Source organism: Phyllostomus hastatus, unplaced genomic scaffold, assembly GCF_019186645.2.
Source record: "Phyllostomus hastatus isolate PE091 unplaced genomic scaffold, TTU_PhHast_1.1 phas_contig_196, whole genome shotgun sequence".
Taxonomy (NCBI): Eukaryota; Metazoa; Chordata; class Mammalia; order Chiroptera; family Phyllostomidae; genus Phyllostomus; species Phyllostomus hastatus.
Genome location: NW_025333709.1, coordinates 32,867,622 through 32,882,328, shown reverse-complemented (window position 1 = coordinate 32,882,328; position 14,707 = coordinate 32,867,622). Strand labels below are relative to the sequence as shown.

The 14,707-nt window shown below is 34.9% G+C and overlaps 1 protein-coding gene across 20 annotated transcripts in view; it reads left to right on the top strand.

Annotated features, from left to right (window-relative positions):
• The window catches only part of CLOCK (clock circadian regulator), a 121,183-nt gene that overhangs the window by 26,935 nt on the left and 79,541 nt on the right, over positions 1-14,707 (top strand). For 8 of the 20 annotated variants that reach the window (XM_045834234.1, XM_045834222.1, XM_045834233.1 and 5 more), the window contains one exon: positions 3,218-3,348. The exons of 4 other annotated variants lie outside the window; for them this stretch is intronic. The gene's annotated coding sequence lies outside the window, so the exon portion shown is untranslated. Of the gene's footprint in view, positions 1-3,217; positions 3,349-7,017; positions 7,159-14,707 lie in introns of all 20 variants that reach the window. 8 more of the 20 variants (XM_045834232.1, XM_045834225.1, XM_045834231.1 and 5 more) reach the window with 3 other exon arrangements.

Here is a 14,707-nt window from a genome sequence, read left to right as displayed (position 1 = left end):
TGACTCTTTTTAAATAATGTTTTATTTTAAATTTTTATTAATTGATTGGGGGGGGGCGCTATTGACTTATTGTTCCACTCATTTATGCATTCATTGGTTGATTCTTGTATGTGCTCTGACCAGACACCAAACCTGCAACCTTGACATATCAGGACAATGCTGTAACCAATTGAGCTACAGGCCAGAACCTAAATAAGAACATTTTTTAAGTAACATGATTTTCTATATATTTTATTATATCATGGTGTATATAATATCTGGTTGTCTCACTTTTGGAGATGCTAAGATTGATTAGTGCATTCAGTTGGTGACAGTATGATCTATTGTGAAATTCACTATCACTTTTTCTCATAATGGTTTTAAAAACCATGTTGATTGTTGCTCACTTATTTATGTTATTTCTTTTGTTTTAATTAGCTGAAATTCTTTGAAAGACTAGCAGTTACTAACTAGGTCTCTTTGGCTACCTTGAAATACAGTTTGAAATGACAGGCAAGAAAAATGCTTTATTAGTTCTTTTTTACTTAATCAATTTTCTTCTCTTTCCTCTGCCCCTTCTCTCTCCCCCACCCCTTCTCTTCCCCTTCCTCCTCCCTCTCCCTCATGGTACTTTTGCTTGAAGGTATGACTTGGATTTGGCAGAAGTAAGGCCTCTTTTTAACTTCTTGAAATCATAAAAAATACCTTTAAGTCACAGACATAAGACAAAGGTGATTGATAGAATGTACTGTCTTTCTCATTTCTCTGATAATGGTTAAAATGCAGATCTTGAATTCTAAATAATTCTAGGTAAATTATGTAAGATGTCTGGCTATAGGCTTTTTACCTGGGCGAACTAAGTTGTAGCTTTCTTCAATATTATCACTATTTTTATTGGATTTTCTCTCAGGTGAGGTTATTAATCAAAAGTTTATATTATTCTAAGCCCTGGCTGGCGTAGCTCAGTGGATTGAGCGCGGGCTGGGAACCAAAGTGTCCCAGGTTCGATTCCCAGCCAGGGTACATTCCTGGGTTGCAGGCCATAACCCCCAGCAACCGCACATTGATGTTTCTCTCTCTCTCTCTATCTCCCTCCCTTCCCTCTCTAAAAAATAAATAAATAAAATATAAAAAAAAAGTTTATATTATTCTTATCTCCTAAAGTTTTAACAACCCATTGGGGCCAAAATATCTTCTTTTTAATGTCAGGGATTATCTTTAACAAAAGTGTTTTGGACAGGGAAAGACAAGACCACCTTGGATGTATGTATGGCTATTCCATTCAAGGTTACCTCCCCCTCCCCACAATATCAATATTTCAAATGATTTCTTTGGTGTTGTGTTTCTGTGTCTCAGGGAAATGCATTGTAGTAAGATTTCAGATGTGTGAGTGATATATCTTTCTCTTGTGAATGGGAAGAAGGAGGATTATAAAGTGTAGAAAAGGAGAGCGCAGTATGATGCTCTGACCTTGATATTAATTCTAGTAACTGGTTGGAAACTGGAAATTAAAACCATCAGGTTCCCAGTGTAAAGACTGGTGGATTGAGGTAATTTTTTTTATCACTTCAATTACTAGATTATAGTCTTGAATCTTGCTGTGTATTATTCATCCACTTATTTTCATAACTGTTAATTCCTTTAAGGCCCTTCATTATAGTGCATTGGTTACTACAATTTCTCTGTGCTTTTGGGGTAAAGATTCTTTTCCATTCTTCCTTAGTATGTTCTTCAGTGGAACAATTTTTTATTCTTCCTCTTTGTCCACCTTTAACACACGATTTTTTTTTTATTTGCAGTCAACTCCTCTAAGGTTTTGATTTTTTTCTGTTGCATCAGATTTTGTCTGTCTGTTGGTTCTTCATTCAAAAACCAGGATGTGTTGCAAAAATATAATTGCCACAGGGTATCAATCTTCATTATATTTCAGTGGCTGAATTCCACTAGGGTAGGAATTTGGTGTGTTTTCTTCAGTATTGGGTATGTAGAAACTGTTGTAGTGAGTGAATCAATGAGTAAGAAACAGACTTTCTCCAACTCTTAATAGAACCACTAGTTGAAAAAGTGATAACAAAATAAGTTATAAAGTCTTTTATTTTTGTTAATTAGTTAAAATAGTGTTTTTCTGTTAGAAAGATAATTAAAATGCTTTCAATATTGTGGTAAGAGCTGTTAACATTTCTGATAATTTTTATTTTAATTATTAATAAAAATTAATGGTAATGTTTGGGCTGTTTCATAAAGTCACACTGGAAATACAGTGGTAATAAAAGTACCTGCCTTGTAAGGATGTTAAAAAGATTGAGTTAGTTAATACATGTAAAGCACTTAGAACAGGGCTTCACATATAGTAAAGTGCTTGGTAACTGTTAATTAGTCATTGAGAATGGTGCTGAGACTGATATTTATTTTTCCCTCATTCTGCTGGAGGGCCCCTGATGGTCAGTTGAGCAATTCATCCATCCCTAGGGAGGCTGGCTTTATTGCCCCAGGGCAGTCTTCCCTCTGGCCCTTGCAAAAGTCCCCTGAAAGGACTCCCCACAAGGACTTCCCTCTGCTTCCTTCTCAGAGCATTGAGGTCAGGGGCCTGGGAAGAGCTTCAGAATGGCTAGTCTATTGTTGTCAAGTGGTAAGGGTTTTTTAAAATGGGCTCTGCTTTTCAGCCCTGTGTGAGACTATGTGATTTGAAGCCAATTCCTTCACCTCTTACTTTCCTCTCTTGTCCATCTCATCTCAGGGATGGGTTCTTTCATTCCTTTTCTTACTCTGAGCAGCCACACCAGACTTTTTTTATTTCCACTCCAACACCATATTCCTCTGGCCCATTGGACATGCTGTTCCCCTTGGCTGAAATATGTTCTTTCTGTCCCCTCCCCCTCACTTTTTGCCAGATACTACTCATGCTTGTATTAAATGCTTCTCCTTAAGGAGGCCTTCTCTAACCAATTTCCACCAGACTGGTTTGCATATCTGCCATGCTTTCTCTTCACATCATCATGATTCTTAAAGCCTTTCATCCCACTTGGAGTTGCCCTACGGACTGAGCTCTCTGAGTATGATGGGATGTGACATGTTCATTGCTACATCCCCAATTCCTGGCACATAGAAGGCCCCAATTAATGTTGTATATTTAGATGGGGGAAAAACACTGTAGGTATTGTTACTTAGTATTTGGTTAACATTAGTTCCACAGCTGCCTTTGTTTTATAGATTTTTTATTTTATTTTTTCCTGTAAAGCTGCTGAAACTCAGAAGCTGATTCTGTCTCAGTGTAAGATGCCTTTGGAAAATTCTGCATTCCTCTTAGATGGATCTTTAGAACTTGGTGAGTTTCACTAGATACCGTCAATCTTCATTTTGAGCTCAGAGGTATGCTGTCATTTTTTTCTTTTTTCTTTTTTTTTTTTTCATAATTATTGGGTATAGTGAGGTTTGAAATTCCTGGCAAGAAGCATAGGACAGAGTATTATAAAAATATTAGGTCATGATCTGTTAACTTTCCTTGATAGCTTTTAATTATCTTTAGAATTTTCATTCTTAGGAAGAGTGAAAGGTTATTTATTGGTAAGCAAATTGATATCCAGGTGTAAATTATTTTCAGCAATTCCTGGAATTTTTCAAATTTACTGCCCCAAAGTCAGATTTATAACTTTTTGTCTTTTTTTCTGAGATAAGGAAAGGAAATTTACAAATCACTGAAAAGTAGAATAAGAATTATTTCCTGTCAGATTTTAGGTTTAGAGATAAAGAACCATTTGATTAAGGTGGAAAGGGCCAGTCACCTATTCACCTATTGCAGCTCCAGCTTACAAACAAGTCTTTTCTATCTATCAGGGATCTGCACAGACTACCAATTCAGCCTGCTGCCTGTTTTTATATGACTGTGAACCAAGAATTGTATTTATATTGTTAAGTGGTTGGGAAAAAAATCATAAAAGAATACTACTTTGAGACATGTGTAAATTATATGAAATTCGGATGTCAGTGTCAGTGAATAAAGCTTTTATTGGAACACAGCCACTATTATTTTTTACATGTTGTGTATGGCTGTTTTCAAGCAATAGTGGCAGAGTTAAGTAGATGCATAGTAGACCTTAGGGCCCAGAAAGCCAAAAATACTTATGTGATTTTTTCCGGAGTAAGTTAATTGACTTCTGCTCTGTGCAGTTGGAGAAGTATTTATAGATGGGGTGCTAAGGTGAAGAGATGAGTGGGTGGGAATTAGAGGGGGGTGAGAATCAGTACCAGCTCTCAGTGATTTGTTTATACCGTTTTCTGTCCTGGGAAGTGTAACTCATATTATAATTACACTGACCTGTGTGGCTGTTTTAAAGTAGAAAATAAGAGAAATTGATATATATTTTTTAAATGAATGTGTATGTGGAGAAAAGTAAGCTCTTAGAAGATTATTTATACCTTTTGTATAATTCTTTTCTCTAATGTATGGAGATTACCTGTTATTTTTAAGTGAAAATACTAATATATTACTTAGAAACTTGTTGGTGACTCACTCAATTTTGGGGATGAAGGTACACGGTCCCTTTTGGTGTCAACGGGACCATGCCTCCCTTTTGGAGGCATGGAGGACAATCTTAAGGAACTCTTCAGTATGACAGACAGGTTAAGTCCTCTGTTAGGAGATAAAAGACCACAATTTTAGTCTCCTTTCTTGTTCCTCTAGAAGGCTTAATAGTTTTGAGACTTTGGAAACATTTATAACTCTGAGTCTTAGTTGCTTCATTTTCAAAATAGGAAAAAATAATAGCTGTCAAGATTTACCAAATTATAGTTTCCTAAGGGTAGGTACCATTCCTGTTTTTTTAACTACTGAGTCCCCCTGTAGCTGATATAGGCATGGCACATAGTTGGCACACAGTCAGTGTTTGTTGACTGTGTTTGTAGATCTGTGGTGTTCCAATAACTATCTGTGCATGATCACATAATTCCAGTTTTCTTTTTCTTTTTTTAAGAAAAGATTTGCTTATTGAGACTGGATGTTTTTGTTAGCCATAGGAGAGAATTTTATTGAAAACTGATTTTTCTCTGGATTCATTCTTTACAGACCGTCATCAGCTTATTGGCCAGATTTATTTGTTTAATTGATTATATGATGTATTGTTATTTTTTGAAATCTTAAGAGACTATTTGGATCACTAGTCCAAGAATTACCAATCTCAGAGAAACCTAGAAGCCTTCTTTCTCATTGTAAAGCTTTAAAATGTATATATATAAAAAGCCATTCATCTAAGTATTATGAAACTTTTCTTGACTCTTCCACTAAACCTCTTGTTTAATGAAACTTCCCTATATAATTTGCTCAAGAACCCAACTTCTAAAGTCTTATCTTTCATAATGCCTTATAAAGATAGTACAATTTCAAAGGTATTTAGCTGAAGAAAACTGTTCCAAATTAAAGGAATTTACGGCGCTATGACACCAAAATATAGTACATGTCTCTAGACTAGATTCTGTCCTAGAAGAGGAAGACAACCCTAAAGGACTTTTATTTACTAGGTTAAAAAAGTGGGAAAATAGACATTAAATAAAAATATTTTATAATTTTCTGAAGTTTGTAACTATGGTTATGTAAGCGAATGTCTTTGTTTTTAGGAAGTATACATTGAAGAATTTAGGGGTATTAAGAGTATGATATATACAGCTTAATCTCAAATAGACCAGAAGATATGTTTATGATAAAGAAAATTATGCAAGTGTTAACAGTTGGTGAATCTGGATAAAGTATATATAGGTGTTCTTTGAACTATTCTTGTACTTTTCTGGAAACTTATTTATTTCCAAGTAAAAAAGTGTAAAGAAACATCTTTAGTATTTACCAAAAAGCCCTGCACATGATGTCCAAATACTGTTGCTTTTAAATTACCATTTACTTCCACGAAAAATACACTTACAGTCCTTGTTTTTATTTTTCCCAGTGCTCTCACGTGTACTCTGTTTACATGGTGGTACCATTACTGAGTGGTATTTTTTGATGGGTGGTTTATGATTAGCCATGTTGTCATCAAAGCAGGTGCTCTTTTCTGTGATGATTTACTGGATATAATAAGTTTATGACAAAAGTATTTTCTAAAACATTTAGTTATTTTAGGGTAATGTGGTGATAAAGTGAAATGGAACCTTGCAAATACAGAAACTGCTATACAGAGATAAAATCTTCATAGTAACAGTATTCTTGAAGATTATCTCAGTTATTTTAATCATAAGATCATAGTTGAGTACCAATTAGTATAATTTAGAACTTTGAAAAACTTTTGGAATAGTCAATTAAATACATTTTCACCTATCCTGTACTTTTCTTTACTTCAACTTGTTTCATTAAAAATCTATTAGGTGTTTCCTTAGCTCCATAAATGTACTTTGTTCTTAAAAGCAGATCTGGTTTTATTTATTAAATGAAATATTTATTTTGAAGGAAATTCAAGAATAAAGATATAATACAGTGTTTCTCAAAATTTTATTAATAATTACATACATTCTGAGCATTTATTTTGTGCTAGGCACTTTACATTTAATAATTGGTTTTATTTCCACAACAACCTTATGACGACACCTTGCCTTAATTTCCTGCTTTCAGTTCCAGCTAAAGCCGACCTTGGGTGCTAGACCTCAGAAGCCTTGAGTTTTCTTGCCTCTTTTTGCCAGATACAAACTATGGGAGCTAGTGATCTGGAACCTGTAGCAACATTGATCAGTTGTTTTTACATTAAGGAAATATGCTGTCTTAGAATTTTCTAGTTTGTGAATATGGGATAGATACTTCAAGCTGGGCTTTCCATTGCTTTCTCAATGTGGAAAGGATCCACATATCAATACAACTCTTCAGTAATTATACTGAAAAAAGAAATAAATATGATTTTTAGTAATCCAACTAAAAGGCAGACTGATGTAGAAACCTATTTCTGTTAGAAACTTCAATTCCATCAACAAATAAAATGACAAAATTTTAAAAATCAAGGGATTGATAAAATACTAACTTGTAAAAACTTTTTATATCAAATTAAACCATGCCATATTATGAAGTGCATAAATCCTGAGTGTCATTTTGATGAAATTTTATGAAGTCATCATTCTTTAACCGATACCAAGATCAAGATATAGATCATTTTCATCAATCCAGGAGCCTCCTTCATGTCCCCTGACAGTCCTCACACACTCCCACAGGTAATTGTTATTCTGAGTTCATTCACTCTCCATTAGTATTGTCTATTTTTGCACTTCGTGTCTGCTGTATTTGATCATCTTGTTTAATAGTCATCCATATTGATTCATATAATAATAGTTTTCCTTTTTCATTGCTTTGTAATAACATCATTTGTATGTATATACCACAATTTATTTCTCCCTTCTACTGTTGATGACCATTTGGATCATTTTCAGTTTGGGGCTTTTATGAACCATGTTGCCATAAACATTCCTGCATGTCTCTTGGTGTACATATGTATGCATTTCTGTTGGCTAAATATCAAAGAGTGAGTGGCTGGATTAGGGTATTTGTCTGTTTAGCTTTAGTAGATCCTCCTAGTTTTCCAAAAGGATTGAATCTCTTTACACTGCCACCAGCAGTGTGCAAGAGTTCTTGTTGACCTGCATCTTCACTAACGCTAGAAATTATTAATGTTTTTAATATTAGCTCTTCTGCTGTGTATGTAGTAAAATTTATTGTGGCTTTAACTTATAATTCTTAGTTGATGTTTATATGCTTGCTGATCATTTGTATATCCTCTTGAGAAATGCCTGTTTTTTGTGTCATTTGCCCATTTTTCTATCGGAGTGTCTGTCTTATGAATTTAGGGAAGCTGTTTATTTATAGGATAAATTTTTTTGTTGGATTAGGTATTAAAGTTATCTCTTCTACTTAAAACATTAGCATATCTAGATTAAGATAATTTTTTAATTTTAAAAATGTCCATTTTATCAAAGTATTCTTTTATGGTTAGTGCTTTTTGTGTGTTTTAAGAAATCTTTGCCTATCCCAAAGCCAAGAATATATTCCTATTTGTTTTCTATAAAGTTAATTGTTTTAACTTTTATATTTAGGTTTATGCATGATATGTGGTAGTATTTGTGGTTCATTTTATTTTTCATATTGAAATCCATTTGGTCAAGCATGATTTATGGAAAAGACTATCCTTTCTCTGCTGTAATACAGTAGATTCTCTGTTGTAATTCAGGTGACTCTTTATTTGTGGGTCAGTTCTTGGACTCAACTCTTTCATTGGTCTATATGTTCTTGTGCCAGTACCGTACACTTTTAATTAGTGTAATTTTAAATCTTCCAACTTTATTCTTCAAAATTGCTTTGGTACTTTAAATTTCAGTAAAGATTTTTTTATTCAGCCTGTCAGTTTCCTAATAAATAAACAGCCAAACTCCTGCTTAATGTTAGCAAGTTTAATATTATTATTTCACTTTATTATTAACTAGTTTAATGCTGATTCTGTAGATCAGTTTGGATATATTGGACATGTTTTCATAGTGCAACTTTCAATACATTAACCATGGTATATGTCTTTATATATGTTTAGGTCTTTAAAAATTTTTCTTAGAAATGTTATTTTGTGTGTAGTTCTTATACATCTTATGTTAACTTTTAAAGGTTATGTTTTTAAAAAGTTTTTATAATTTATAGATCATACTGGAGTGCATGTAGATGAAAGGAAATAATTTTGGGGGTTTGCTTTTAATAATACAAAGGAGGATTAAAAAAATGGGGAAGGGGCAGAATAAATGAAATAAGATTAACCATGATTTAATAATTGTTGAAAATGGATGATGGGTGTATGGGTTAGTAATTTTTATTATTCTTTTTTACTTTTGTGTATATTTGAAATTTTCCATAAAAATAGGTTTTAAAAAATATAATGACTATAGGAGATTGAAATATACATTTATATAAGAATCCAAAAGTTCATAATAATAATTATTTTAAAAACCTCATAGACACCAGTTCATTCATCCGAAAATCATTGGTAAATGAAAGAATCAACCATTATTCTTTTTCTGTACTTTTAAGGTAACTAAATAGTTAGGAGCAAAAGTTTACCATTGTAGTAGAATCATAGCTAGTAAGAAATGCTGGGAGAATGTTAGGATTAAAAACTCACCACAGCGTATCCTCTAATAAAATTATGAATCTAGATAATGATCTGTCAGTGAGTACTAAAGCCATTTGGTTAAAGTCTGTTGGGAAATGACATAATAGAGTAAACCCTATGACTGATTAGAACTAAAAACATACATGGTGACAGGAGGAGTTTCAACTTTGGGTGGTTGATACACAATGCAATATATACAGGTGATGTATATAGAATTGCACACTTCAAATCTATATAATTTATTGACCAATGTCACCCCAATAAATTTAATAAAAACACTGTCAATAGGCTATAAAAACCAACTATCTAAAGACTATGGAAGTCAATAATGGAGAACAAATTGAGAAGGGAAGTCAGAACTTGAGGATAGTCTGTATAATGGTGAGTGAACCCTTTTCTTTTCCATGTCCCAGCTTTGAGCGAATGGGCTAAATTGTAGAACTATACAAGTGGATATAGGAGTTAGCAAAAGCTCCTAGAGAAACCCCTATTTCTAGCCACAGGGTAAGGAAAGGGGATCTTTTTCTTTCTTAAGTTTGCCTTGAGACCATCTCCACCTATAAAGAATGTTGCATTGCCATGGTGACACAATTACTTAAAACTCAGAGAAAACCATTTCCTTGGCCAGAGAAATTGGGAATAAGGCCCCTGGAGACAAGAGCATGCTGATGCTCAGAGACAAGAGAGCTGATGTGAGAGGATATTCCCTAATTGTGAGTATGAACCCACAGAAGTCCCACCTCACACATGAGCTGCACATGCACAGAACAGACCTAAAGAAACACAGACTTATGAGAACTGGACTGTAATATAAACTACCCTTCAAATCTCAGATTTGTCCCTGAATGATGCATGGCAGAGGACAAACCCAAATAACATAGTAAAGACTTTGAAAATCGAACTAACATTGGGACTACTGCCCCATAGAAGGCTGTCTAGTATATAATTCCAGCCTGAGCTTAACAACAACAGCAACAAAATCAAATTCTTCAGAAGATGTTAATGGAATCTAGAATTTTATAACATCATATTTAGAATATCTAGGATATAATCTAAAATTACTTGACAAAAGAGACAAAAGGAAAATTGGACCATTTTCTATGGGAACAGGCAACAGATGTCAACCCTGAGATGTTCCAGATGATGGAATTAGCAGAAAAATTCTTTAAATCAACTGTTATATTCATGTTCAATGAGATTAAAATGTGCACTCCTGAAATGAATGGAAAGGTAGCTCTGCTTTGAAAAATAGAAATGATATTAAAGAATCAAATGGAAATATCGGAACTGGAAAATACAATAGAATATGAAATACAAGTTTACTGCATGGGCTCAGTAGCAGGCTTGAACCATAGATCAGTAGAAATCTTAAATCCTGTGTGTTCTGTATCAAAGGTATATCTCTGTTCTGTAATACTTGTTAAAAGTCTAGGTTATACCCTCTGGAACCTACCCATAGGCCTTGTGGCTCTGAATTTTTGTGCCATTTACACATCCTCTTCGTAATTACTACTGTGTACTTGCATGCTGCAAAGAACATGTGTCTGTGCCATTCAAGCCCCATTTGCCTTGATACTGCAGATCCAGGTAGGGTCTTAACCTGCCATTTTTGCTAGACCTTGTCGCTTCAGGTATGAATTAAGCAAATCATTCAGTGGGTTAAAAAATAGTAGTCAATAAAGGGGTAAACATACACCCACAAATAATTGTTCATTTGAAAGCTTTGAAAATAAATAGGAATAGAGAGATAAGTAGAAATGGATAGTATATGTATATATCATATATTACAAAATCTTTAAAGGTAATAAATATTAAATATAAATATAGATATACTGTTTATTTTGGTGAAGAGGAAATGCTTTATGGTTGTTTTCTGAATAATCTGTGGTTCAGGATGAATCTAAACTTGAACTAGTTTTCAGTTGGTTATGAACTTGTTTGGCCTATTTGGCTGCACAGAAGCAACCTGGCAGTTTACCCAAGTTTTAATAGGTCAGAACAATTGTCATTTTATGAAGTGATTATACTGCAAAAAGTTAGAGGAATACTTGAGGCTTTAAAATAACTGATATTTTTAGTGTTATCTGGTGACCTCATTGATGAAGTTATATAAGATGTCAAAAGTTGTTATTATATTTATATATATTAGTTATAAATTACTAAATATCTCATGAGCTATCCTGAGCCTACTATTTTTATAATACTTCTTAATAATCAGATTTCTTAACAGGTCCCTAGGGATTTATGTACTAGTGAAATTCTGTACTTCTTTTAGGATAATGTAATTCATATTCATTCTATCTTCCCTTTTTTTCCTAGAGAATTATCTCAGAAATTTATGTACACTTGTCTTTTTAAAAAAGACTACTCTATAATCAGCCCCCTCACCCTCACCCATTGTCCATGTCCATGGGCCCTTCATACTTGTTCTTTCTTTATGGAAGTGGGGGATGGGGTGGGTGGAGGAGGGTGAAGGGGAAAAAATGGGACAACTGTAAATAGCATAAACTATAAAATATTAACAAAATAAAATAGACTGTTTCACAAAGGCTGTGATTTAATTCATCTTGTTTGGATATCTGTTTGACACTTAGAAGTTATACCTTTTTTACATATTCTGTAGCACATTAAATAGTTGTCCAAAAGAAAAAGTGTGCTTTTAAAATCATGTGGATATTAAATTAAACAAACTTTCTGTCATTCAGGAAAACGTCAATAGAGCCTGTTGCTGCCATATAGCAATAACTTTAGACTTCAGTTGCATTTGAATTCATACATCTGGAATTATTTATCCATATTTTTTAAAGATTTTATTTATTCATTTTCTGAGCAAAGGGAGGGGAAGGAGAAAGAGAGGGAGAGAAACATTAGTGTGTGGTTGCTTTTCTTGTATCCCCTAATAGGGACCTGGCCCAAAACCCAAGCATGTTCCCTGGGAATCAAACCAGTGACCCTTTGGTTCTCAGGCTGGCACTCAGTCCACTGAGTCAGTTGTCTTGAAGAAACATGAAAGGAAAAAATAGTTCAGAAGTTACAAACATACTGGCATGGTGATCTTTGATGTTTCACCTTCCCCAAAAGGTACTTTATTTTGTCTTTGCCAAGGAGAGACTTCTTGGGTCATTATGGTAGGCAGGATAACGGCCCTTCAAAGCTGTATACATGCTAATTTCCAGAACCTGTAACTATATTATGTTGTATTGTGAAGATGAATTCATATTGCTAATCAGTTGACCTTAAAATGGGAAAATTACTTTGGATTATCTGAGTAGGCCCAATGTAATCACAAGGGTCTTTGTAAGGGAAGTGGGAGGCAGAAGATATGGCAACTTGAGAAGGAGTTGGCCTGCTGCTGGCTTTGAAGATTGAGGAGGGTCACCTCTAGAAGCTTGAAAGGGCAAGGAAACAGATCTTCTGCTGGAGTTGCCATAAAGGAATGCAGCTTTGCAGACGCCTTGAGTTTAGCCCAATGAGACCAGTGTTGGACCCTGACCTATGGAACGGGGAAATGATAAATTTGTGTTGTTTTATTCCATTAAGTTGGTGGTAATTTGTTATACCAGCCATAGGGGTCTAATACACAGTATCTCTGTTTAGTTATGAACAATATGAATTTAACATATTGATTAACTGAATCCTGATGTGACAATGTGATTTCCTGAGAACAATTTAAGTTTACTGTTTTAAGAAGTCATTTATGTTGATAATATGTTTGGCACTGATGGGCAGTCCTTTGTTTACCCAGAGGTCTTTATTTTCTACTTCACGGGAATAGTGACAAGTACAAGTTTACTGTGGCTGCAGAACAGAGTGTGTATGTACAGTGAGGGTGAAATGAGAGATGAAGCTGGAGAAATGGAATGAAGCTAGAAAGCAAAATTGACAAAACAAATGATTTTCAGAAGCCTTAGTTTTCCCCCTTCACACATTCTTCAATATTGGTATTATTTGTGCGTATGTTAGTAAATGCTGTTGTTGGGATGATAAGTTTTTATCAGCACGACTTCAGCTGTATTAGAGTTGTAAGTGACCATTGCATTTTGCCGTGAAATTGCTTATCTATATTATAAACGTACAAAGGACTCAGTGACAAAAAGGAATAGTAGTTTTCAGACAGACATGAAAAAAATTAAGCATCTCTAAAGGATGATGAGCAACCTGACCAACAGAGGCTGTCACTATTTCTGATACTCCCTATCTCAGATCAACTCACCTTGCTCCTTTGTGGCTTTTATGGGCTAAGAAACTGTGAAGGCCCAGCAAAATTAGGAGGCTAGGACAGGTTTGTTTTTTTTTTTTTTAAAGACATAAATAAATTAGAGCTGTATTGCCAGTTTAAAAAAGTACTTGTATTTTTCTTTTTTGTGGTATTGAATCAAGCTGATTACATGCTGTTATTAGTTTGAGGAATTGAGGGGTAAGGTGCTTGGAACTGAGATGGGGAGATGTGTGATTATTGGTAATGGTGAGTTCTAGAGTAACTCCAGGGCAATGAGTGGGAGATAGGATGGAGCGCAGGGTTGTTGGAGGAGAGAAGGTCAAAGGAACTGACTGGCAAGGATGTTGGGAGTATCATTTATGTAGATATTAAAATCCAAAAACGATGACAAAAGTGGTGTTAGAATAACAGCCTTAGGGAAGGAGTGGGCTTGTTCTGGGGGTTTTATGAATGGTTACAACAAGAAGAGGATGATAGTTGACATAGTCTGGAGGCATGAGAGTTAGAGTTTCAGTGTGCATTGAAACTGTGTTTCATGCACATTTTAGGGAGGGGAGAAAGAATAATTCAGAAATGATAATGAAGAACAAGGAAATCCACCTCCCACCATGGCCTGCTCATATGGGACCTAGCAGAGAAAAATAGCCATCATTTGAAAGGAGGAGCTAGAGCAGAACTAGCGGAGAATAAGATTTCCATTTGTGCAGGGAAGGTGAAGAGAGTGTGTAGCAACACTATTGAAGAAATAGGATATTTTGCTAATGATATACCGTGAGTTCTAGAGGGCACAGTTAAAGGATTTGGGGAGAGGAAGGAAAAAGGGGTTAATGTAAGGATATACAGAGTATATAGGAACAGGAGTCCATGTGATGGGAAATGACCCTGGGAGTCTTGGGCCTCTCCTGGTGACTGATAACAAAAGGAAAGTTGGGCATACAGGAATTAATCTTGATGGTTTTCTAGGCAGATTATTGTAAATATTGAAGGAGAGAGGGTATGGGAAAGGCAGTTTTATTGAGTCGCCAGAGATTTTGGACCTGTATAAAGTTTCTGTTGCTGCCACACCAATTATCACAGACTTAATTGATTAAAACAGTACAAATTTATTATCTTAGAGTCCTGCAGCCCAGAAGTTCTACATGGTGTCACTGGCTAACATTAGGGTGTCAGCAGGGCTGCATTCTTTTTTGGAGGCTTCAGGGGAGAATCTGTTTCTTTGTGTTTTCAAGCTTTGAGAGACTGCCCATATTTCTTGACTTGTGGCCACTGTCTTCCACTTTCAAAACCCGCCGTCTTTCTGACCCTCCTGTCTCAGAGCTCTCCTGACCACAGCCAGGAAAAGTCCTCATGTGATTACATTAGACCACCCAGACAATCAAGATCTTTAACCTTAGTC